The sequence below is a fragment of the Mustela nivalis genome (genome assembly GCF_964662115.1).
Source record: "Mustela nivalis genome assembly, chromosome: 5".
Lineage (NCBI taxonomy): Eukaryota > Metazoa > Chordata > Mammalia > Carnivora > Mustelidae > Mustela > Mustela nivalis.
The window spans coordinates 153,813,626-153,837,774 of NC_139024.1; the positions used below are offsets into that span (position 1 = coordinate 153,813,626).

The following is a 24,149-nucleotide window of genomic DNA, read 5'->3' on the forward strand; positions in this document are numbered from 1 at the left end:
AGTCAGTTGAGTGTCTGACTCTTAATTTCAGCTCTGGTCTTGATCTCAGAGTTATGAGCTCAAGACCTGCACTGGGCTCCACACTGGGCATGGAGCCTACATTTAAAAAAAAGAAGAAGAAGAAGAAGAAGAACTAAAAAGATCTGAAAATGTTGCCCCTTTCAAAGGTCCTTATGGTTTACTAGGATAAAATGATTAAATCTAAAGGGAAAAACCCCAAAAGTGAAATTCCTCCCAGGGAAGCACTCAAGAGCTAGTTATAATCTCTGCACCTACAAAAAAATTCTGACATAGGTTATTGCCTGCTGAGCTCTACCTGTGCTTCATCAAGATTCTCACTGAACAATATACTCTGGTGCCAATTTTTCGTGATTAAAATAGGAAATGAGAACTTGATATGCACAGTATCTTTTCCCAGCACAGGAAGTTCCCAATGCACCAATTTGCCACATTTCAGTGCTTTGTGAGTTGGACTTTTGGAACAGAGACTACATTTCCCTGTAGCAACAATGATATTAATTGCAAATTAGACCCTTAAGGAAGTCTACAAAAGCCCGCCCAAGTTAAAATGCTGCTGACAGTCTACAAATTTGCAATGGGTAACAGAATTCTGTCACATAACTAGGGAATAAATGGGGGGGGGAGAGATACTGAGTGAGAGAGAGTTTATCTTGAATGGCATTGCATAAAGAAAGCCAGGTTTAAGAAAAATTAAGGAGAAGGTGTTTAAGGAGATTTTTTAGCAACTTTTCTTTTTTTTTACCAACCAAAATTCTGGCAGATGATGGAATAGGTTGCTTAGCTGTGTCTAATTTTGTTCCATAAACTGGCTTTCCTTATTCCTAGTATAGTTGCAATACTGTTCTGTTTTCTGGCTTGGGTTTTTGTTTTGTTTTGTCTTTTTCTGATGCATAACCATCCATGACTACAAGTGGCCGACTCAGTGCTCTTCACAGGCTTGTGATGGTGTTAAGGATTCATGCAAGTTACAGAGAGAATGGGGGTAAGAGAAGAGAGAGAGAGGGAAATCAGAAGTTCTCAGAGGTCAGCATGAATCAGAATTCTTCAGAGGACTTATTGAAACACGGAGTTCTGAGCTTCATGCCAGAACTTCTGATCAACCGTGTGGGGTGAGGCAGAGGATTTGCACTTCCAACTAGTTCCCAGGTAATCTTGGTGGTACTAATCCAGGGACAATGCTTTGAAAACTTCTATCCAAAACACAAAAGGTTCAAGCCAGAAAGAAGACTGAAATTTGCCGCAGGCACTGCTGTTGACCCTGGCAGGTTGAACCTTATCACGGTGTTTAGAGATAGGTCACTGACTGGTCACTCGTGATACATGTGAATGGCTTGAGAAGGACCAATATGTCAGGCAGCAGCCTTTTCCAGTGTTTTGAGGTTTCTGAAAGCAGGTCAAAGAATTAATAGTTCCTCCCAGATTTTTTAAGATTCTCCTTCTTCCTGTGTAAAGAACAATTTCTGGTACTATGTGAGGTCATTCTGGAAGCTGATTTAACCCTTTTAAACCCAAAACACACTACTTGAAGAGTGTCATTTTATAGCTTCCTAGCAAACATGTATTAAGCACCTACTAGTTTCAAGACAGTGTAGTAAATAGGAAATGGGGGAAGGAGATTATTTCACCTAAAGGCAGAGCAGTCCTGTACAGGAAAAACTAAAGCCACGTCCTCAGAGTGACACAGGTAGAATGCAATGAATTTACATGTGGGAAGGATGCTTCTACCTGGAGAAACAAGGCAAGCACGGGGCGTAAGCCTGATCATGACATAAAGTTGTGAATTCGAGTAATTGGGAGCAGAGGAGGGAAATGACGGAAGGAAAATGTGTGTCCAGGAAGAGAGAACAATGTGGAAAAGCGTCACACAGGTGAGGGTGGAAAGGAACAAGCAGCTCTGGCTGGCTGAAGTGCAGGTCACAGGAGGACGGGGAGGAGGGGGGGGGTAAAGGGGCATCATCATCGTGAAGCCCTTAGACATCAGGAAACCAGTTTGGAAGTGACGAGGTATCAGGGGAGCGCTAAAACTTGTTGAGCGTAAGAATGACAATCTGGGGGGCACCTGGGTGGCTCAGTGGATTGAGCCGCTGCCTTCGGCTCAGGTCATGATCTCAGGGTCCTAGGATCGAGTCCCGCATCGGGCTCTCTGCTCAGCAGGGGGCCTGCTTCCCTCTCTCCCTCTCTCTGCCTGCCTCTCTCTCCATACTTGTGATCTCTCTCTGTCAAATAAATAAATAAAATCTTAAAAAAAAAAAAAAAGAATGACAATCTGGTTTTAGGATAACTCACTGGGCGGCAGAAAATGTGGAGTCGTGAGAAATTCTATTATAGTAGCCTGACTTCCTGGTGTGGGGAACTGAGGGGAGAGCGCAGAGCAGTGATGGATAATGTGTAGGTCGAATCCTCATCACCCAGCAACAGATTTGAAGTCAAGGATGAGAGAGAGACAGAGAGAGAGAGAGAGAGAAGAAGAAGAAGAAGAAGAAGAAGAAGAAGAGGAGGAAGAGGAGGAGGAGGAGGAGGAGGAGTGGGGGAGGGGGAGGAGAGAGAAGAGGAGGAAGACAAAAAGGACCCTGTTGTTCTGAACCTCAGCAACCAGCTAGATGGTAGCATCTCTAACAGGAACATGGAACAGTCTAAAAAAACATTCTAATCCTAAAAGAATTGCTAAACCCCAGGTAGCACAAATTCCCACCCCATAAGGGAGGTGAAAATTTCTTTATAAACGCCTAACTTTCTCGGTTCCATTCTCCAGCCCCACCAGCCATGGACTACAACCCCGAAGTCAGTGGCTATCCATTTTTTTTCCTACCTCAACCTGCAAGTGAGAGTATAAATACATAACAAGCAAAATGTCAAGAAGGAGTATTTAACCTTCCATGTACGATGCATTCTGAGACTTTCTCCTCTGTTCCGTTTCACCTTTTAAATACACCCATAGCCAGGGCACCTGGGTGGCTCAGTGGGTTAAAGCCTCTGCCTTCAGCTCAGGTCATGATCTCAGGGTCCTGGGATCGAGCCCCACATCGGTCTCTCTGTTCAGCGGGGAGCCTGCTTCCTCCTCTCCCTCTGCCTGCCTCTCTGCCTACTTGTGATGTCTATCAAATAAATAAATAAAATCTTTTTAAAATAAATAAATACATTCATAGCCACCACCAAACTGTTTTCCTGGCTCACAAATGCGTTGTATCCCACAGTCTGGAAAACACTGTCCTGCACTATAAGATTCAGCCATTAAGTAGGTATAGAAAGGGGAAGAGCAACCACTCTCAGATGTAAGGGGGAAACATCTGCAGGAGCAATGCATCCTTCTTACTCTCCAGAATGTTTCCAATTACCTCTCCAAAATGTAAGACACCTATAAATATCAAGCAATAATGGACAACTCCTCCACAAGGAGAATACATTCTGTGTCTATTTTAACCAGAGGCTCAAGATGTTGGACATAGTTTATCAGTGCACCTCATGAAAACTCAGTACGGTACATGAAGACCCATACTTATAACCTAGTAAACTGAGATGAAAGAAGTTAAGCATTCCCATTTCAAAAGCAACCCTTACTTTATGAAAAGATCTTTTACTAATTTTAAATAAAAATAATCCTCCTAATACATTGAAGTCAGTAACAAAATTGACCAACCACTCGACAGAACCACTGAAAAGGAAACTCGATTCAAATATCATTGTCAGGGCACCTGGGTGGCCCACGAGGTTTGGTGTCTGACTCATGACTGGCTCAGGGGGGGGCTCTCGGTTCAAAAGATCACGCCTGTGTCATGGGCTCTGCGCCGGGAGTCTGCTTGAAATTCTCTCCATCTTCTTCTTCCTCTGCCCTTCTCCCCCGAAATAAACAAATAAATCTTTTTGAAAAATATCATTGTTAATTTCCTCTCGGTCAGAGATGAGACAAAACTTTGTAATAGGAAAGATGCTCCAAGGCAAGATGTCTCCATTTATAAAACTCTTGTTGACACCCAACTTTTCATTCATTCATTAATTTTTTAAAGATTTTATGTATTTATCTGAGAGAGAAAGAGTGTGTTCACACAGGGGGAGAAGCTAATTCCCTGCTGAACAGGGAGCCTAATGCAGAACTCGATCCCATGACCCTGGGATCACGACCTGAGCTGAAGACAGATGCTTAACTGACTGAGCCAGCCAGGTGCCCCTTCACCCAACTTTTTTAAAGTACCAGGACAAGGTGGGGCTCCTGCAGCCAACAGTGAGATAACACACCTTGTTCCTCAGTCAGTCCTGACAGAAGAGCAAGAATTATCCATAGAGAAGCTGGGAATACAGTCTGTTTGCTCACCAGCCTTTATTAACCCTAACACATCATTTTAATGAAATAGACCCCACATGCGTACTACTCTGAAGGAAGACTGAGAAACAGACAAGCGGACTGGCTTGCCATAACCAGCTCATACACGACTTCATAAGAAGCAGAATAAAAAACTGACCCAAAGTGGTCATTAGTATGCATGGTATTGTGCTAAGGACTTTCACATCAGCGATCCCCTGAGAACCTGATGAGCTGTTCAGTCCAAGAAGCGAAATAACTCAGCCAAAGCCAAGTAGCTGGGAAGGACAGAGCTGAGATGTGAAGACAAGATCCTTACTTTCTCAAACTCCTCCATAAGAAATAAAAGGACAGCTGCAAAAGACACAGGTCAGGTGGTCCCCCGTGTGTCCTCGGGAGAGCTCTATTCAAAAAGGCAACCGGCTCCAGAGCGGGTGTTTGCATACGGAGTCTACACAGCAGGACAGGCGATCGAGACCTCCAGTAATAAATCTTCCCAGATGCTTGGCTGTTCAGGCTGTTTTCTGTACTTTCTCCACCCCCTAATCTGTCTACCTCCCTCCACCTCTTGGTTTTCATTTCTTTCCATCAGTAGCCATGGTAACATCCAAAGATAAAACAGGGGCAGGAGAGTCTCTGAAAACATGGCCCCTTGCCAGCATTTTTCATCAGAATCACGCCGAGGACCACACAAACACGGCGGCACCCTCCTCCCCGAGCCCTTCATCTACAACCCACTTAAGTGGCAGCCAAGGCCGTTTGTGCGTCTTACGAGATGACTGACTGGTGCAGGTGTATTCAGAAACTTGCAGATCAGTCTTTCAATGTTTCAAAAAAAAAAAAAAAATGCTGGAGCTGGAAACTGGTGGGTTCGTCTCACTACGTCTCATTAACTCTTTCCTAAGAACGAGGCTTTCTGTTCATCGTTTATCTTAACTGGAGGTGACTTCCCATATATGCTGAATATTCAGGGAAATTTTACCGCACACAGGCTCTTCTGAATTTCTTGGGGAGGTTGTGAATACTGAAAGATAGGAGAATGGAGTCTGAAAGCAGGCTCGGTTCGATGTGTTTTACTTAAAAACAGCCGTGATTAGATTTGTGAATATCAGGTTTACCCAGCCAGAATGCCTAATGACTGACGGCATGGTTACCAATCAGAGGAGATTACCACACAACGACCATCGGTGTAGGCACGGACACCGTGTGGATGGGAGCCCTGTATGTACGTCTGAGGGTGTGTGTCAGCACAACAGTCTCTTTTTAGCTTTATTATCCTTCCAACTGCCTAACTGAGCACTGACGGTTGTTTTTTAGAATTATTAATTTTTTTAATCTATTGGCTTTCTTTCCAAAAATACTAATAATGACTTTCTCATGGACAGCAAGACTTCAACACACAGCCTACCTCTTTAGGAGGTGAGACACACTGACCCCATGATTCCCTGACCTCCTCCATTCTAGAAACAGCTACTTGTGGGCGCTATGAAGAGACAGGCCCTAATGCTAGACATACGAGTCCTTGTTCATTCTTCCCACAATCTTATGTGGTATTGTTCGGTGCTGGTCTCAGCCTCCCCACGAGCAGTGCCGTGGTTAGACAGGCCCCAGTGCTACTGATGTAGGAAATGTGCAGGTCTGGAGCCCAAAGGCCAAGAAAGAACTCCTGAGATGTCTTTGGCACAAACAGTGGTTTTATTAAAGCACAGGGATAGGACCCGCGGGGAGAAAGAGCGGTGCTGGGGTCACAGAGAGTGGCTGATTATATACTTTCTAGTTGGAAAGGGGATTAGGGAGAGCGTAAGTCTCTAAGCAAGGTTTCCAGGACCGTGAGGGGGCCAGTTATTGTTAGGAAAAGGTCATTTATTACTGTCCAATAAGGTCCTAGTCATGAGACCCTTCAGAGCTGTAACAGTGGGTCGCATGCTTGGAAGATGATGGCTAACGTGTATCTGGGGAGGGGAGAGGGTGGTTATGGATAAAGGAAGTTTCCAAAGGAATTTTTATATGTAAAAGGAGACTCACAGGATCCCGGGGACATTGGGCGAAGAATGCCTTTGCCCCTTAGCAAAGCATCAGCACGGAGGCAGCTGAGCTCCCTGAGGAAGGTCACTCTACCTGACTCAAGGACTTGTCAATGGGTTGTAGGAAAAAAAGAAATTTATTTTTTTTTTCTTTTGCCTTTGATTCCCACATCACTTCTTCTTATGATTGCGTGACGCCCTTCAGCAATGACTATCAGGAAACTGAAAAAATCAGGTTTATTACTTAAAACACTGGAAATTACACAGCACGCCTCAGGCCCCCCAGTGAGATCATAGGAAGACAAACAGTTCACTGTTCGGGGATTCTGCTTTTATTATGGTCCACCGTGGGGGCTCGAGGGTGGTGGGCTCACTCTTCACCGGTGTATTTAAAATACAAGAGCGGGAATTTAAAGTGAGGGAGGAGAAAATACAAGCGGCCCAAATGGTCTGTTACCAAAATCAAGAAACGTTCTCAAACAAAGGAGCCTTAGCTGGGGGAGATGGTCTTGCTCCTTCCTAGCTGTGTGGCTGGCACTGTGTGTATACAGAGCCTTCTCTGAAGTCAGGGCCTCTTTGAAATGGATGCCTCAGCTGTCAAAGCTTCAGTCAGGCCCTTGCATCAGAAAACCAAAAATAAAACTGTCAAAAATAAAACTGACACTGATGGGTGCATTTTTATGACAGGGGAGATGGAGGCTCAGAGAGATTAAACAGTCTGTTCGAGGTCACACAGCAAAGCGGTAGCCCCCCTCACCTGAGAGGGGGCCTCAGGTCTGCACTGCCCCACACTCTCACCTTCCACCCTCCTGTCAATTACCCAGAGCTCCACCACCCACATTCAGCTGCGCAAGCATCTGAAGATATCCCACCAACTGTGGGTTCTCCCGGCTGCCATATTTCTTATGTGCTGCCCCTCATCTCCTCATTTTGCATAGCCCACCAGTACCGTTAGCGCAAGATCCTTCCTCGCTGGTCCACTTCCGCCTTTTGCTCAGCTGCTCCCCCTGAGTCCTACAGAACTGCTTCCAGTTCTTCAACTGTACCCATCTTGGCACTCATCGACTCTTGGCACACCCCAACCCTGGAGGCCACCAGCCACAATCCTCTCCTAGTCATGGAGCAACCAGTGATGGGGCAAGTGAAGAAGACAAGTAGACCGTCTGCACACAAAGGTTGTTAACCAACCTCAATTTCATTATTACTATGCCTGGGTAAGCCCTTCGTACTTCCCAGTTAGATTCCCACATTCTCTGGACTCTTACTACAAAGGCTCTGTCCTCAGACTCATGGCCACAGTCCCTTCTATCCTTCCCTCAATGAGAAGCTCACAGTCCACTTCACCGAAGTGACAGAAGCCCTTTGACGAGACACACACAGCTTTCCCCTCATCTTCTCAAGCACGCGTTTCTCTTGCTTCCGTCTTAGGGGGAGAAAAATACTTCATCTCAGAATCTATACCGTCATGCATCATCCTTCAACAAGTTAAATGACACACAAAGGAAATAATCAGTCAAATCCAGAATGTGAGGCATTCTACACTACAAATGGCTCAGTTTTTTCAACTAATAAATGGCATGGGATGCGATGGAAGAACTCTCTGGGAAAGGCAGTTGCAGATCGAAAGAGACATCAAAGAAGTCATGACCAAGTGCAGACCCCACGTGGACGCCGATTCCAACAAACTCTGTGTAAAAAGTCTTGGAGAGAAATGGGGACAATCTCAATATAGGCAAGGTACTAGGTGACAATGAGAAGTTGATGGCAATTTTTTAAGTCTAATAATAGCATTATGGTTATGAAAACTAGGTACTTATCAGCATGGAGATGCATATTAAATTATTGTTAGTGAAATGATACACGGTATCTGGAATGTATTTCAGAATACTTTGGCAACTTTTTCTTCCCCCTGTGGCAAGTGGATGAAACATATTTTGGAAAGATTGGCAAGGATCCAAAGCTGGATGACAGGTAATTATAGGCTGTCTCTATTCTTGTGCATGTTTGAAAATATACATGCTAAAAAAAAAATTTAAAAATAATAAAGCAACTGAAAATCTTTCAAAAATCATTATTTTAAAATTATTCTCTCTCTCTAACTTGGTATATCTACCTCTGTTTGATCATTCCTCCTTCTGTCTTCAAAACAAGCCTCCTCTGGCTTGATCTTCTCTGAATAGCACAGTTTCCAGACACTGTAATTATTTCCCTCGCTCTCCTGAAACCCTGACATTTTAAGAAAGGAGTCCAGATCACTTCTGTCCTGCCCAAATGACATTCACCCTATCCCTGCCTCCCAGCTCCTCTCGACCCGGCAATCAGACTGTTCTCACAGCCACTTCTCCAGCTCTAAAAATCTAGGTGCTATAGCCACTACCCAACACGCAACAAACAGGTCTCTCTCTCAAGCTCGCTCTTTCTGCAACCACCTTGTCTCCTCTCTTCTAGACCATTCTAAAGACATGATTTACATCTATCAGCTCATCCTGTGGGGTGGGTACTAGTATTATCTCCATTTTATGAAAGGGGAAAATTGAGGTTGAGGACAGTTAACTAACCCACCCATGCTCATACGGCTAGTAACTGGTGGGGCTGGAATCCTGGACAGGCTGACCTTTGGTCCCTGACCTTAACTGCCTCACCAATCGTCTCTTATTGGAGGCTACCACAAGGCTCCTTCTACCCCATGAGCTTTGTACATGCTGTACAAGATATAAGATAAGAAAAACATTTGGGACTTGGAGATTCTGTCACAGTGTCCTGCCTGTCCCAAAAGAGGGAATCATCTAATATTCAGCATGATAAATAACATCATGACAAAGTTCACTTGATTTTTAATAAACTAGTCAGCAAAAATGATCCCAACATGACAAGCTAAAAGCTAAAAAGACAAAACAGCTAGAGAAAGGACAAATACTTGAATCATCACTTTCCTCTGATGAATCGGTTTTTCTTTTCAGCAGCTCCCCAGGAGAATGAAGGCCAGGTTACCTTCTGGTGGCCCCGGGCCCTCACTGCTACCTACCACCACTTGCTGGTGTCTTCCACACAATCTCTCTGCATTTCCTGAGGGGCTGTGGAGTTTCAGCCCCCGACCCTGAGTACCTTTGTTGCCAGTGCGTACCTATGAGCCACGCTGAACTACAACCTCCTGCAGCCGTCCCGCTTCTTCACCCTTCGGACCCTCAGAGCTCTTTCCAGGGCCCACATTTATACGGCTCTCACTCTGTTGTGACTATTTGTATCCATATTTTGAGGAGCTCTGCTGAGCTGGGAGAAACCCAGCTGAGCTGTCAGGTGTAGGACACCCCATGAAAATGAGACAAAAATGAAGGCACCAAGCCCTTAATCACGTACGATATTAGAAGTCAGAGTCTAAAACCAGAGGAAGCACCCACTCCTCACGGTCCATGTTCCCCCAGGGAATGGTAGACGGGTTGACCCGTGCAGATCAGAAGGTCCTTCTCCTGCCTGAGTTTTGCTTTATGGACTCTGAAGTGGGATGCAGAGGGCACACAAGGTGGGCTAGAAGTGAACCGAGTCACAGTGAGGGAAAAGGGTCTTCAAGGTTCTCCCTTCATTTCCTGGAAGGAGCGCTCAGCAGGGGTGGGCACCTGCAGAGGACGCTGTCCCGACCCCAGCGAAGAGACCGGGGATGAAGGTACTGCACGGAGGCATGAGAAGACGGGAAAGATGGAGACGGCAAGTCCCTTCAGACTTCAGGGCACCGGTTGTGCCCCAAGACGGCCACAGCCAGGATGACTTCTCCCTGAGGCCAGTCAGGTAAAGCCTTTGTAACTGACTTTAGTCGGGCCTGAAAAACCACACCCGTGCTTTAATCTGCAGCTGGACTCCTCACACATCAGTCTGTCTGCCCTACTGAATTTTACCTGCTTGAGAGCATCAGTCATGACTCGTCTCTGTTTCTCCGTGCACAGCGGATGCTCAACCACATCCAAGACCTTGTCAGTTGGGTGACTATGTCTCCCACCTGGTATTTTTCCACTTGGGAAAATTCCACATTCCACAAAAAGTCCACATCTTTTCCACTTGGATCCAACTAGAAAACCACTGGGATAGAATACTCTCCCTCTGGTTGTCTTAGACATCAAATCTTAAAAGGCACAAATTTAATAAATTTTAACAGTGTTACACCAAGATCCACCTGATTCAAATCTGTCCCAAAAAAACAACTATAGTATTTTTGGGCACCTTGAAAAAAAGAAACTAATTCTCTGGTTTACTAAGTCCAGAAATTAACACAAAGAACTGCTACTTATACTATCAAGTTCATCTTATGCTGATTCTGGTGCTTAGGACAAAGGTTTCGAAAGTACACGAATCTGATTAAGATTCCGAATTTAAGGTTTACAGTGATTATTGTTTGTTTTGGTTTGTTTTGTTTTCAACCTTCCCCTCATTCATTTGTAATGTGAGGTATCTCAGGAATATCTGATTTCGTTTAGCATAGTTGTTTTCAGTCTGATTATCTTTGATATTGCCGATTCTAGATGCTCTTTGAGTACCATGCCTTCAGGATTACTTCCCCAGGCAACCTGCAGGTCAACACACCTAGGGGAAGAGCTGTGCCTTCTTCCTCTCTCTTCCCCCAGTACACACTAGGGATCCTGGGATATACAAGGATTCAACATACATTTGTCAAGTTGAACTGACCTCCACTTTACCTTAAATATTTGATATTTAAACAATGGTCTCTCTTACTTTGTGGTTTATTTGGAGAAAGAGCTTCTTACTTTATGAAACATGATTGGGTAGAGATAGAAAAATGTTCCCTTCATGCCTTCTGGGGTCTTTGGCTCGGCTAACAATCAGATTGACACAAAAGAGATTGATAGGAGAAAAACAAATGTAATTACATGTATATGGGGTCCCCACAAGGACAGGAGATCCAAAGCCTGTTGGGCAATTGAGGTTTATGTGCCCTCCTGAGTTGAGAAGGGGGTAGTGGTCTAGAGTCAAAGGGAAGGAAGATAATTCACAGGAAAAGCACATGGATGGTAAACAAACGCATGCCACACCATGAAACTGAGCCTTCCTGATATAAAAACTATCTTTGGGAATAGATCTCTTCCTTATACAGGCCCTTACCTAAATTCTCTTAGGCAGGTAAGGTGGGGGTAAGAAATTCTTCCGGGGTCTGTTGGGTCTTGATTGCCTTCAACCCAAAGAAACCCACATGCCAAAGTGGCCTATTTTGGGGTAATGTATTCTGTGACCCCTTAGCCTCTGGGTTATGGCTTCCTGATTTCTCTATTGTATTTCTTCACATATATTATTACGTTAATGGGGTCCCAGCAAACCACAATAACATTACAGATTTTATCACCCAGCATTACCAGTCTTGTTTCTGACAAAATTAGATATTAACTTTTGATCACACATATTTACGGACTAGGAAGCTTCAGTTGAAGATACTATCATTAGGTTTTATGAATCATTTCCAAGCTGGTGTCCTGAGTCTCCTAAAGAGATTGTTACTACTTCTTCCTTTGCTTATTAACTTTAAATCATAGATTTTCTTCACCCACATCTGTTCTCTTTCTCATTTGTATTCTGCCAGGTATTAATTATCTTTTGTAGAGATTGGAAAAGAGGGTGTTTGAGAAATGCTTGAAATATATGATATATGTACAAACACATGGCACAAGTAATAAAAAGTACTGAATGAAAGTCCTCAACCAAACCATAAGCACAGAAACACAATTAATGCCAAGTGAACTATGAAGAAGAGCCAACACACAGCTTTTAAACTTTAATTATTGCCTGTGTCACACAGAAGGGGAAAAAAAAAACCTGTTTCTAGCACTTTGTGTACCTGCTGACGACTCTAAAAGGAATCAGACATACAGGTATTTCTCTGGTAGTTAAAGAGGTTAGTACCCAAGTACTGTGTAAAGACATTAATTAAATCCCAATTTCAATCTGCACTAAGACACTGCTCTCTTGAAGCTGTAAATAAATGAGAACTATTCCAAATAGATTCAGGGCACCGCACATCAAGGAAAAACAGGAGTGTGGCATGTCAACAGATGCATTATGAATTAGCTCTTTCAGGAAGAAGAAAAAGGAAAAGGGAGAAGAACAGAAGTGAGGTCTTATTACATGTGGCCGAGTCGCAGATCACAGTACTAATGGGGCTGGACCGCTCACGTATAAATATGTATGAAGCCCCTACTGTTTGTGTAGCATAAAAACATATAGTGCCCAAAGGCCCTCAGAATCCAGTTGATGAATAAAACACATAAATTCAGAAAAAGGCACTGTCACAATTGTCCACCTACAAGATCAACACACAAAAATCAATCACATTTTTATACATTTACAATGGCTGTGAAGAAACTGAAATTTTAAAAAACAGTATTATTTAAAAATTTCTTCAAAGAAGATGAAATGCTTAGGTATAAACCTAACAAAAGAAGTACAGAATCTGTATGGGAAAGAAACTACAAAACATTGATGAAAGAAATCAAAGAAAGCCCACCTGGAGAGAAACACTGTTCATGGGCTGGTGAACTCAACACAGAAACAATGTCAGTTCTCCCGAAATCGATCTATAGATGTAATTTAATTTCCATCTAAATCTCACTAAGGTATTTTGTAGACATAGATAAGTTGATTTTAAAACTGATATGGAGGAGCGCCTGGGTGGCTCAGTGGGTTAAAGCCTCTGCCTTCGGCTCAGGTTATGATCTCAGGGTCCTGGGATCGAGCCCCACATCGGGTTCTCTGCTCAGTGGAAAGCCTGCTTCCCCCTCTCTCTCTGTCTGCCTCTCTGCTTACTTGTGATCTCTCTCTGTCAAACAAATAAATAAATAAATACTTAAAAAAAACAAAACAAAACAAAACAAAAAACTGATATGGAAAGGGGTCCCTGGGTGGCTCAGTCAGTTAAGTGTCTGCCTTCAGCTCAGGTCATGATCCCAGAGTCCTGGGATCGAGCCCCACGTTGGGCTCCCTGCTCAGTGGGGGGGTCTGCTTTTCCCTTTCCCTCTCCCCCCGCTTGTGTTCCCTCTCTCTCTCTTTTCTCTCTTTTGCTCTTTCTTGGTCTCTCTCTCAAATAAATAAAATCTTAATAAAATAAAATAAAATAAAATTTATATGGAAAGACCTAGAAGAGCTGAGAAAATCTTGAAAATGAAGAATAAAGTAGGAAGAATCACTTAATTTGGTGTTAAAACTGACTATACAGCTGCAGTAATCAAGACAGTATGGTATTGGCAAAGGGATAAATACACAGGTCAATGGAAGAGAGAATCCAGAAATAAACCTGCAGCTTTATGCTCAGCTGATTTTTGGCAAAGGTGCAAATGCAGTTCAATAGAAAAAGGATAGCCTTTTTTTTTTAATTTTTATTTTTTATAAACATATAATATATTTATATCCCCAGGGGTACAGGTCTGTGAATCGCCAGGTTGACACACTTCACAGCACTCACCATAGCACATACCCTCCCCAATAAGTCAAGCGGAGAAAGACAACTATCATATGATCTCCCCTGATAGGAGGAAGTGGAGATGCAACAAAGGATAGCTTTTTTAGCGAACGGTGCTGGAGTAACTGGATATTCATGAGTCAAAAATGAATCTCAACCCAAACCTCAGGCCTCATGCTAACATTTTTTTAAGATTTTATTGATTGATTGATTGATTGATTGATTCTCCCGAGAGAGAGGAGAAGAAGAGAGCAGAAGCAGGGGGAGAGACAGAAGCAGACTCCCTGCTGAGCAGGGAGCCAGACCCAGGGCTCCATCCCAGGACCCTGAAATCACAACCTGAGCTGAGAGCAGACATTTAATTGTCTGAGTCCCCCAGGTGCCCCACCTTATTTCAATATTGACTCAAAATCACCTTGGGCTTAAATGTGAAACAGAAAATATAGAATTTTTAGGGAAAAATAAAGGAGAAAATCTTCAGGACCTAGGGTTAAGCAGAGAGTTCTTAAACTTGATACCATCAACAAAATTCATAAAAGAACCCAATGAATTAACTGGACTTCGTTACAATGTTAAAATACTTGTTTTGTGAAAGATCCTGTTAGATAAAAAGATGAGCAACCAACAGACATGAAAGTATGTGCAAACCACATGTCTGGCAAAGGACTAGTACTTAGAATATATAAAGAACTCTCAGAACTCAACGACAAAAAAAGCAAACAATCCAATTAGAAAAGAGACAAGAGATCTAAAGGAACATGTTATTATAGAGAATAGTCAGATGGTAAATTAGCACATGAAAAAACGTTCAACCTCACTAGCCATTAAAGAAATGCAAATTAAGACCCCATGGGATATTATTACATATCACCAACACAGCTAAAATAAAAAATTGTGGGGGCACCTGGGTTGTTCAGTCAGTTAAGTGTCTGCCTTCAGCTCAAGTTATGATCTCAGGGTCCTGGGACTGAGCCCATGTTGGGCTCCCTCCTCAGCAGGGAGTCTGCTTCTCCCTCTCCCTTTGTCCCTCTCCCCTACTCATGCTCGCTCTCTCTCTCTCTCTCTCTATCTATCTCTAATAAATAAATAAAATCTTTTTTTAAAAATTGTGATAACACCAAATGCCAGCATAGAAACAGAGAAAATCAATCTTCCATACATTGCTGATGCGAATGCAAAATTATACTTCTGGAATACGATTGGCAATTTCTTATAATAACTAAATATGCAAGTACCATATGACCCAGAAAATACATTCTTGGGCATCTACCCCAGAGAAATGAAGACTTATGTTTACACAAAAACCTACACATGAATGTTGATAGCAGCTTAATTTATCATAGTCAAAGCTGGAGACAACCCAAATACCCTTCAACAGTGAATGATTTAAAAAATCATGAAAAAAGACAAAAGGTGAATATGTGAGTTGATGGGTTGTGAACTGTTTGTGGGAGCTTTGACAACGTATACGTATATCAAATCACCACATTGTATGTTTTAAATACATTATAATTTTATTTGTTAATTATATTTTGATAAAGCTAAAAAAAATCCTGTGGTATATCCTTACCTTGGAATAGTAACCAGCAATAATTAAGAACAAAATATTGATACTCACAAAAACTTTCATCATATTCCAACCTCAACAGAAGTAAAAGAAAATGGATTCTTCCCCTATGATACATGTTTATTGAGATTTTGAATATGATGGGACCTTACCAAGTCCAACTTCCTCTTCCAACAGATGGGAAACAGATGGGAAACCTGAATTTTGACAGGGAAGGGACTTACCTGAGGCCATACAGCTAGAAAGAGGAACTGAGAGCTGGTCAGATATGACAAACCAACTGGTTTTTTAAAATGGAAGTGATTATAACTTTGGGAGAAACCAAACATGTGTTAAGCTCCTTGATATCCAAATAGGGGAATTCTGTCCCACATTAGAGGTAGACTTGAGATTTTAAAAAGTTAGCAAAAAAAAAAAAAAAAAAGAAGAAGAAGAAGAAAAAAGAAAAGAAATTCAGATAGGCTATCTAAAAACAAAGCAAGTAGAGGCCCATATTAGGGAAGAAATACTTACATAGATATCTGGAAAGATACTTTTTAAAGACTACATGCAACAGATAAAATGAAAAAGACTTCATCAACATTAAACTACAAACGAGTTACACAGACCTATAATCCTATAATTTGAATAATGTCAGAAGACCTAAACCCCAGAACCCACTATAAAAATAAATTAAATTAAATGAGATAAAATAAATCAGCAATAACAATAGTAAAAAATAACTAAGAATAGTTAGCAAAATTAAATGGCTTTTTAAATTGTTCTCTGAGAAAAGAAGAATAAGAGTCTTATCCATTTCTGAAAGCAGATGGTTTTATATTAATTTGACCAAATATGTTTGCAAAATATATTTTATTAAATATATTGTATTTATGAAATACATTATAGAAGCAAAATCAGCTCAGATTTCATTGTGCATTCTCTGTTGAAGAAATGCATCTTAGTCATAAAAGAGTACAACAAACCTGTTGCAGGGAACAGGGTGTAATATTCATCCATTCCTTCACTCATTCTCCCTCCCCCCAAAAAATATTTAGGCTCATACAATATGCTAGGTGTTTCTCAAGGGGTACAAAGTGGTGTAAACATGGCACAGAAGATAAAAAAGTGACAAGGATCTAAAAGTGAGCAAAACTGGGAGACATGTTTCCTCAAAAAGTTCACTGATTTACTATAGGAGACATACTAATGCAGTTGTCACCCAAATAAGTGTAAGATCACATTTTCAAAGTGCTACAAAGAAGTATGTGGTGGAATGATTTGGGAAGATCTGATTTAGAGGAAAAGAGGAGCATGTCAGGACATGATTGGGACAAGCTTCCTTAGGGAAGGATCACTGAGCTGAGATCTGAAGATGAGTGTGAGCGAAAGTCCGATAAAAACAAGACAGAGAAGAGCCCAGCCGGCAGGAGGTAGTTACCAGTGCAAGATCAGGGAAGCAAGGTGCGCACACTCGGGTACAGAAAGAAGACCAAGGTGGCCAAGGATGAAGGATGATGTAGGTGGAGGGCAATGTAGCTGCAGAGGTAGGCAGGGCAAGCCTGGGCTGTGCTTTCTAAGCCACGGTCAAGATTTTAACTTTTATTCCAGAATAAAGGGAATTCAGTATAGAATGATATGATCAGATTCATATCTCAGAAGAGCAGCATGCACCTCAGGAGTTGCCCCAAGTGCCCAGTTAGGAAGCTATTTTCTCAGCTGAGGTGAGAAATCATGTACTTTGAACTGGTATAGGAGAAGGGGCGTTAATAAGGAGGGGGAAATGTGGGAAGCCTGGGTGGCTCAGTTGGTTGGGCTCTGTTTTCGGCTCAGGTCATGATCCCAGGATTCTGGGATCAAGTCCCACATTGGGCTCCTTGTTTGGCAGGGAGCCTGCTTCTCTCTCGGCCTCTGCCTGCTTGTGTGTGTGCTCTCTCTCTCTCTCTGACGAATAAATAAAAAATCTTTAAAAAAAAAATAAGAAGGGGGAAATGTGAAAACTATTTTGAGAAGGTATAATCCATTGAATTTTTTTGATGGCTTGGATACAGAGTAAGATGTTCATGACTGTTTTCTAGTCATGGTTTGCCGAATTGCTCAGATGATGGTGCCCTTTCACCAAGCTAAAATACGGCAAAGACGACCACAGTTGGGTGTGGATATCAGGAGTTCAAGGTAATTTGAATCATGTTTGAGACATCCCAGTGAAAATGTCAAATTGGCAGTTGGATACATAATTCTGGCACCTAGAGGCAAGGTTTCAATCATGGAGGAGATTCTACGAAAGCCGTTTGCTGATTCCAGGATGTTAAAGTCTCCTACATATAGATAGAGATCAATATAGAGGTACAGATAGATAAAGATATCCAGTATTTACTCAGGTAAAAAAAAAAAAACTACAGAAAAACTGTAGATAGAATCTTGGATCTATGGTTCATCATCTTTTAGGAATCATGCATTGAAGGATTAAGTACCACAAGAATGGGAATGGGAACAGACAAATATTTTGAAGACAGAAAGGCTGATTCCACAAACATAAACGAGTTGAGTTCAAATTCAAGCACCGAAGAACTGTAGAGTAGATGAGTAATAGTATGATTTGTGAGCTCTTTAAAAAGGAAACCCTAACTACCAAGTACCAGAGCAGATCAAAGATTCGTCAGACTCATTCCATCTCCTTAATCTAAAGAATTAGCATGAAAATGTGTTGAAACTAGGACCTGGATTTCAGCAAGTCACTTGATAAATAGGCTCCAAATAACCCCAAGGAGCAAGATAACCCAGACGGTGATAATGTTAGAGGGACTGACCGCTGCCTCCAAAAAGTAGATTCATGGTCCGTCAAGAAGAAGGTAATGATTTGCTTTGATGACAGTCCTGTCCTTTTTCTAACATTATTACTTTTTAAATTTTAATTAGCAGAGAATAAAGTCAGAATAAAAAAGGAATACCTTGAATCCTAATGTTTCCATACAAGTCCCTATCTTCTCAACTGGGGGTGATTTTGCAACTCCTCCAAAGACATTCTAGTAACATCTGAAGGTCTAGTTTTGTTTTCACAACTCAGGGGAAGGAGGGAGAGAGATGGGGGAGGTGGTACTAAGACTATCTAGGGGGTAAAGCCAGAGACGCTGGTAAACATCCCACAATGCCGAGGACAGCCCATCCCTGCTTCCATCAACCAAGAAAGAATTTTCCGATCCAAAAGTCACTAGTGTTGCTGCTGAGAAAATCTGATATAAGTGAACAGGTTAGAACAAAGAGTCAAATATAGCAAAATTTAATACAGATCATTATTGCATTTTATATTTACTTCCTCCCAGAATAAAGGGAATTCATTGAAAATCATGGGCAAGGAATTAAGTGTTATTTCCTTCCACTATAGTAGTGTTTGGAGGGGGTCTTCTTGTTCCTGCTACTCAGTTTAAGAAGAGAAACCCATTTCCACAGACTGACTTAAGTCTCAGGGCTTGTTTCTTTGTATAAAAAGGAGGTTGAACATGATGATATTTGTTGTAGGCTAGAAAAGAGCCCCCCCAAAAGACATCCCCATTCAAACACCCAGAGCCATATCTGAATAAAGGACTCTTGGCTGACGTGACTAAATTGAGGGTAGTGGTGCAGAGATTACCCCAGATTCTCTAGGTGGGTCCTAAGTGCCATCGCAAGGGTCTTAATAAGAAAGAGGCAGAGGGAAATGACACCACAGAGGAGAAGGAGGCACTGTGCCCACAGAGGAGAGACTGGCCAGGGGATGCGGTCGTGACCCAGGGAATGCTGGCAGCCAACAGGAGCCAGAAGAGGCAAGGCATGGGTTCTCTCCTAGAGCCTCCGGAGGGAGCTCAGTCATGCTAATGCCTTGATTTGGGTCCAGGCTTACTAATTTCATACTTGGGGTTTCCAGAGCGAGCAGAGTATGCACTGCTTGAAGCCATCAAATCTATGGCGATTTACTACAGTGGCCATGAGAAACAGTTTGCTCAGGATGGATCTCGAGAAGAGGAACTTACCCTGTATGACCCAGGTGGTCTCTAAATGCAATGATATTCACCCTTATAAGAAAGATGCAGAGGGAGTTTGGGGGCAGACCCACCAAAGTGAAGGCAATATACAGAGGAACTTGAGATGCAGTCACAAGCCAAGGAATGCCAGTGGCATCGGAAGCTGAAAAAGGGCAGCAGGAGATCGTTCCCTAGAGCCCTGGAGGCAGTACAGCTGCAGACTTCTGGCCAACAGAGCTGTGAGAGAATAAGTTTCTGTTCTTTGGATCTACCAAGTTTGTGCTAGTTTATTGCAGCAACGTTGAGAAACTAACATAATATTCTATAATTCTTTGTTTTTTAAATGATTTTATTTATTTATTTGAGGGAGAGAGCACCCACTCATATAGATGGGGGAGGGGCAGAGGAGGAGGGAGAAGGACAAGCAGACTCCCCGCTGAGCACTGATTCCCAGGACCCCGAGATCATGAACTGACCCAAAATCAAAAGTCGCCCCTCAACTAACTGAGCCACCCAGGTGCCCAAATATGCTACAGTCCTAAAAATAAAATGGAGAGCTGTAATGTCCTAACAGTAGATAACTTTTATAACTTAAATAACCAAGGTTTCCATGTGCCTGTGCACTCAGAATTATGTTGCTGTCATAAGTGCACCGTAGCCTAGACTTTCTGAACAGAAGATACAGTGAAAAGAGACTGATGCCCTGTTAACCCCACAGTATGATGGGTTCTCTGTGTTGCAATTATTTTAATGATTTTTTTATTTTTAAGTCATCTCTATACCCAACAGGGACTTGAACTCATAACCCTGAGATCAAGGGTTGTATGCTCTACTGACTGAGCCAGCCAGAAGTCCCGTCTGAGCTAGAATTTTAAAAAACAATTGACATACTGAAATTTGCACAAAGAAAAAAGACCAAGAGGAAAGAGAAGCCATGCATATGCCAAAGTTGAAAAAAACTTAGTAGTATTAGCGCATACCTTGAAAAAATGATACAAGGAATATGGCCCTTGTCCTCAAACTACACAGAAGTCTGCCTTGTGGGGGAGGGAAGAGCTGATGTCCTCTTTGGCTCTAAAGATCAGGACGTGGATCGAAGGAGAGGCTACACAGATGTAGATTCAGACTCCATAAATTAAAATCCTCAAATTTTTATGGAAATGCCCAAGTGGCACTGCAAATCTGACACCCGAGGTGGTGAATGAATGGTTACATACTGGGAAATGTTGTCTGGGGAACTCCTACAGAAAGTAACATCTTAGATGAGAAGCCCCAAGGACCCATTCAAATCTGACTGCGTAACGGCACTGCCATTAAGAAAGCGGAATAAGTCAATTTCTGTCCTACAACATCTGAAGATTTGTTCATTTACGGCTTAGCCTCTCTTTCTACAGACCGATAAATGGTGGCTTCTTTGATCCTTACTGAGACTATTATCATCCAACATGAAAGCACTCTTCACCTTCTCTGAACACTCCAAATTCTTCTTGACTTCCCCAGTTGCAGAGTCTAGTACAAATCCCAGCCCTGAACCTGGGTGTGATCAATTAGAAGCAGAACCAGAAAACAGCAGCTTATATTCTGTTTTCCTGTTAAATCCTCTCCCTGTACAAACTCACATTTGCTTTTCTAAAAGGGTGAACCATTCAACCTTTGCCTCTATCCTGAGTATTTCTGAACTTCATTTTGTAAAGCAGCTTTTCCATATAAATAAGATACACTTGGAAGGAACTGAACTTAGTTCTGTTTGTTTCTAACGTCTAATTAAATGCTAATCCTATCCTCCAGAGGGCCGCTGTCCTTGGCCAACTTACACTGTACCTTCTCTTCCTTTCCTCGTGTTCTCCAACCAACTAGACAAACAATACAGAACCCAAGGGAGAACTCTGAACCCTCCTCTTCAGCTTTGCCTATAAAAGAGAAAAGCAATCTGGAAATCAAAGAACCAATTATTTGAAAAAGAGAAAACCAAACCACTGGTTTGTCTAATATTTTAACTGCTTCTGGACCAGCAGAGTGGTTGTGATCTCCTTCCAAGCTGAAAGTGCTTTATGAATGGCCACTTTGTGGGCATGACCTAGTATGTCCATGGCTCCAGCCTACGATGTAATTACGTAGGAGAAATCAAATCTCTGCCAGTGGTTTCCAAGTATTCCACAGGAGCCTACAATTCTAATATAGGTTCCCCTTTTTAGGAAGAAATTCTTGAGAGGTATCATTATTATGTACTATCATATGCCTACCGTGGTGTTACGATTTATGGTAAGAAATATATATCTGGTCTTCATTCACCTTCTTGGCACACAGCTCTTAAATCTTCTGGAATTTGCTAAGTGAGGAGAGCAATAATGGTGTCTTCTGTTATGCTGATGATATAACATTTGGAAAGCCCTTAGCTAGTCTAAGGATGAGGGCTGGTTACCTCATGTGATTAGAGAGTGGGAAATTTCAGTCTCAACATTGCACCTCAACCTCCAAGGAGGGGAGAGGAGTTGCAGGTTGAGTCAATCACCAAAGCCCAGTGATTTTTTTAAAAGACTTTATTTATTTATTTGAGAGAGAGGGCACAAGCGGGGCTGGGAGAAGTAGAGGGAGAGAGAGAAGCAGACTCTCCGCTGAGCAGGGAGCCCAATGTGGGGCTTCAACCCCTGACTCTGGGATCATGACCTGAGCAAAAAGGCAGACACTGAACTGACTGAGCCCCCCAGGCATCCACCAATGGCCAATGACTCAATCAATCATGACAATATAAGGAAGCTTCCACAAAACCCCAAAAGGACGGGGTTTGGAGGGCTTCCAGGCTAGGGAACACATGGAGATCTGGGGGAGAGTGGTGCACTCAGAGTCATGGACGCTCCATGCCCTCTCCCCACACCTTGCCCAAAGCATGTCTTCTATCGGGCTGTTCCTAGCCTATTTCCTTTTATAATAAACTAGTAATCTGATAAGTAAATTGTTTCTCCAAGTTCTATGAGCCACTCTGAACAAATTAACGGAATACAAGGAGATGGTTGTTGGAACCTCAAATCTATAAGCAGTGGGTCAAAAGCATGGGTAAGAACCTGGTTTTATGACTGGTGTCTGCAGGGCGGGGAGGGAGTCTGTTAAGACTGAGCCCTTAACCTGTGGGATCTGAAGCTAACCCCAGGTAGAAAGCATCAAAATTGAGCTGAATTATAGGATACCCAGCTGGCCTGGGAGAAATCCTTGGTGTGGGGGAAGGGGCTATACACTGGAATTGGGTGCAGAATCATACCCATCAAAAACACACTAAAGTGAAGACCAAAGCACCCACTACCAGAAAAATTAGATTAACAGATTCTGAGACTTACTTCCACTGAATGCTTCCTCCTACCTAAGCATTTAGGCACACAATTTTGACTTCAATTTTCCTGGAACAAAACTGATAACCCATTTTAACTAACTGCCAAATTTATTTCTGAAACACACAAACTAGCAAAGGTTTATTTGAATCCATTGATTGTAGTCTGCAAGTGAATTATGAAGTCAAGATATTCAACTTAAGTCTAACCTTGTATCTAAAAATTGGAAATGGTGAGGCGCCTGGGTGGCTCAGTCATTAAGCCTCTGCCTTCGGCTCAGGTCATGATCCCAGGGTCCTGGGATCGAGCCCCCACACTGAGCTCCCTGCTCAGTGGGAAGCCTGCTTCTCCCTCTCCCACACCCCCCCCCCCAGTTTGTGTTCCCTCTCTCACTGTCTGTCAAATTAATAAATAAAATCTAAAAACATAAAAATTATAAAATTAAAGAGATAAATAAAAATTGGAAATGAAATGTTATACCCTAAGATTGTTTTGTTTTCTTTTACCTAAAACAATTCACTCACCAACCAACACAAATGCACAGAAATCCCAAAAGGCACATGATCATCACTAATAAAAATGACTGGAATGCATTTTATTCATGTAAAAATATGACGTAAATGCTGAATAATTATAAGTCATTATTTCAATCTGATTTGAGAGGCAAAGCATCTCCATTTGGCAAGACTTGTCCTCTGCTCCTGGTCACTGAGCAACCTTGAAATTCACTATCAACAATGACTGGCATCTTATTCACAAAAGCTTTCTTATTTTCAAGTTATAAGATTTTATGTCAGTATGGAAGAGTTCTTATTTCATCCACCTCAGGGAAGAGTCCCAAAAGTTGAGACAGTGAAGGGCAGAAATATTATCTAGGAAGGAGAAAACCAACTTGGTTTCCATGAGCAGGATAGAGCATTCCTCCAGAGCAGGACCAGCTGGTGTATGAAAGTGAGTTCAGTGAGCCAATCCTCCACAAATACGGACTATCCATCAGCACAGAATATATTAAACTCCATTTCCCCTCAAAGCTAAAGGACTACATCTTTCCCTCATAAAGAAGTCCTGTGTTCTCTCAAGTATTACAGTGATTTTCACACTGTGTTCTGAAGGTCCCCAGGAGTGCGGCTCTGAGTCAGAATTCTAGACGGGATCTTCCTGATGCAAATACAGACCATGCCTGGGAGACCTCATCGTGAGAAAGCCGCCCTCTCAACGTGAGACTTGGTGCAGATGCTGGAAGGGGTGGCTGTCAAGGGCTGTGCCTCCCTCACCCTCCTACCCACCAACCACGCTCATACACGTATTTGCATTTCCGGTCTAGGCACCTCCATTCAGAAGCCTCCTTGTGTGTGTTGGGGCGGGGAGGGCTGCTCTCCATTCCCCTCGACCCCAGGCTGTCAAATGGCAAGAGGCTTTTATCTGGGGGCTCCTGGAGCAGTGAGACCATCCCCTGCCCCCATTTGTGCTGATCCATCTAAATG

General features: G+C 42.5%; 1 long non-coding RNA gene across 1 annotated transcript in view; it reads right to left on the reverse strand.

Annotated features, from left to right (window-relative positions):
- LOC309865246 overlaps nucleotides 1–24,149 on the reverse strand; it is a 176,313-nt gene that overhangs the window by 112,071 nt on the left and 40,093 nt on the right. The gene's annotated exons all lie outside the window — the stretch shown is intronic.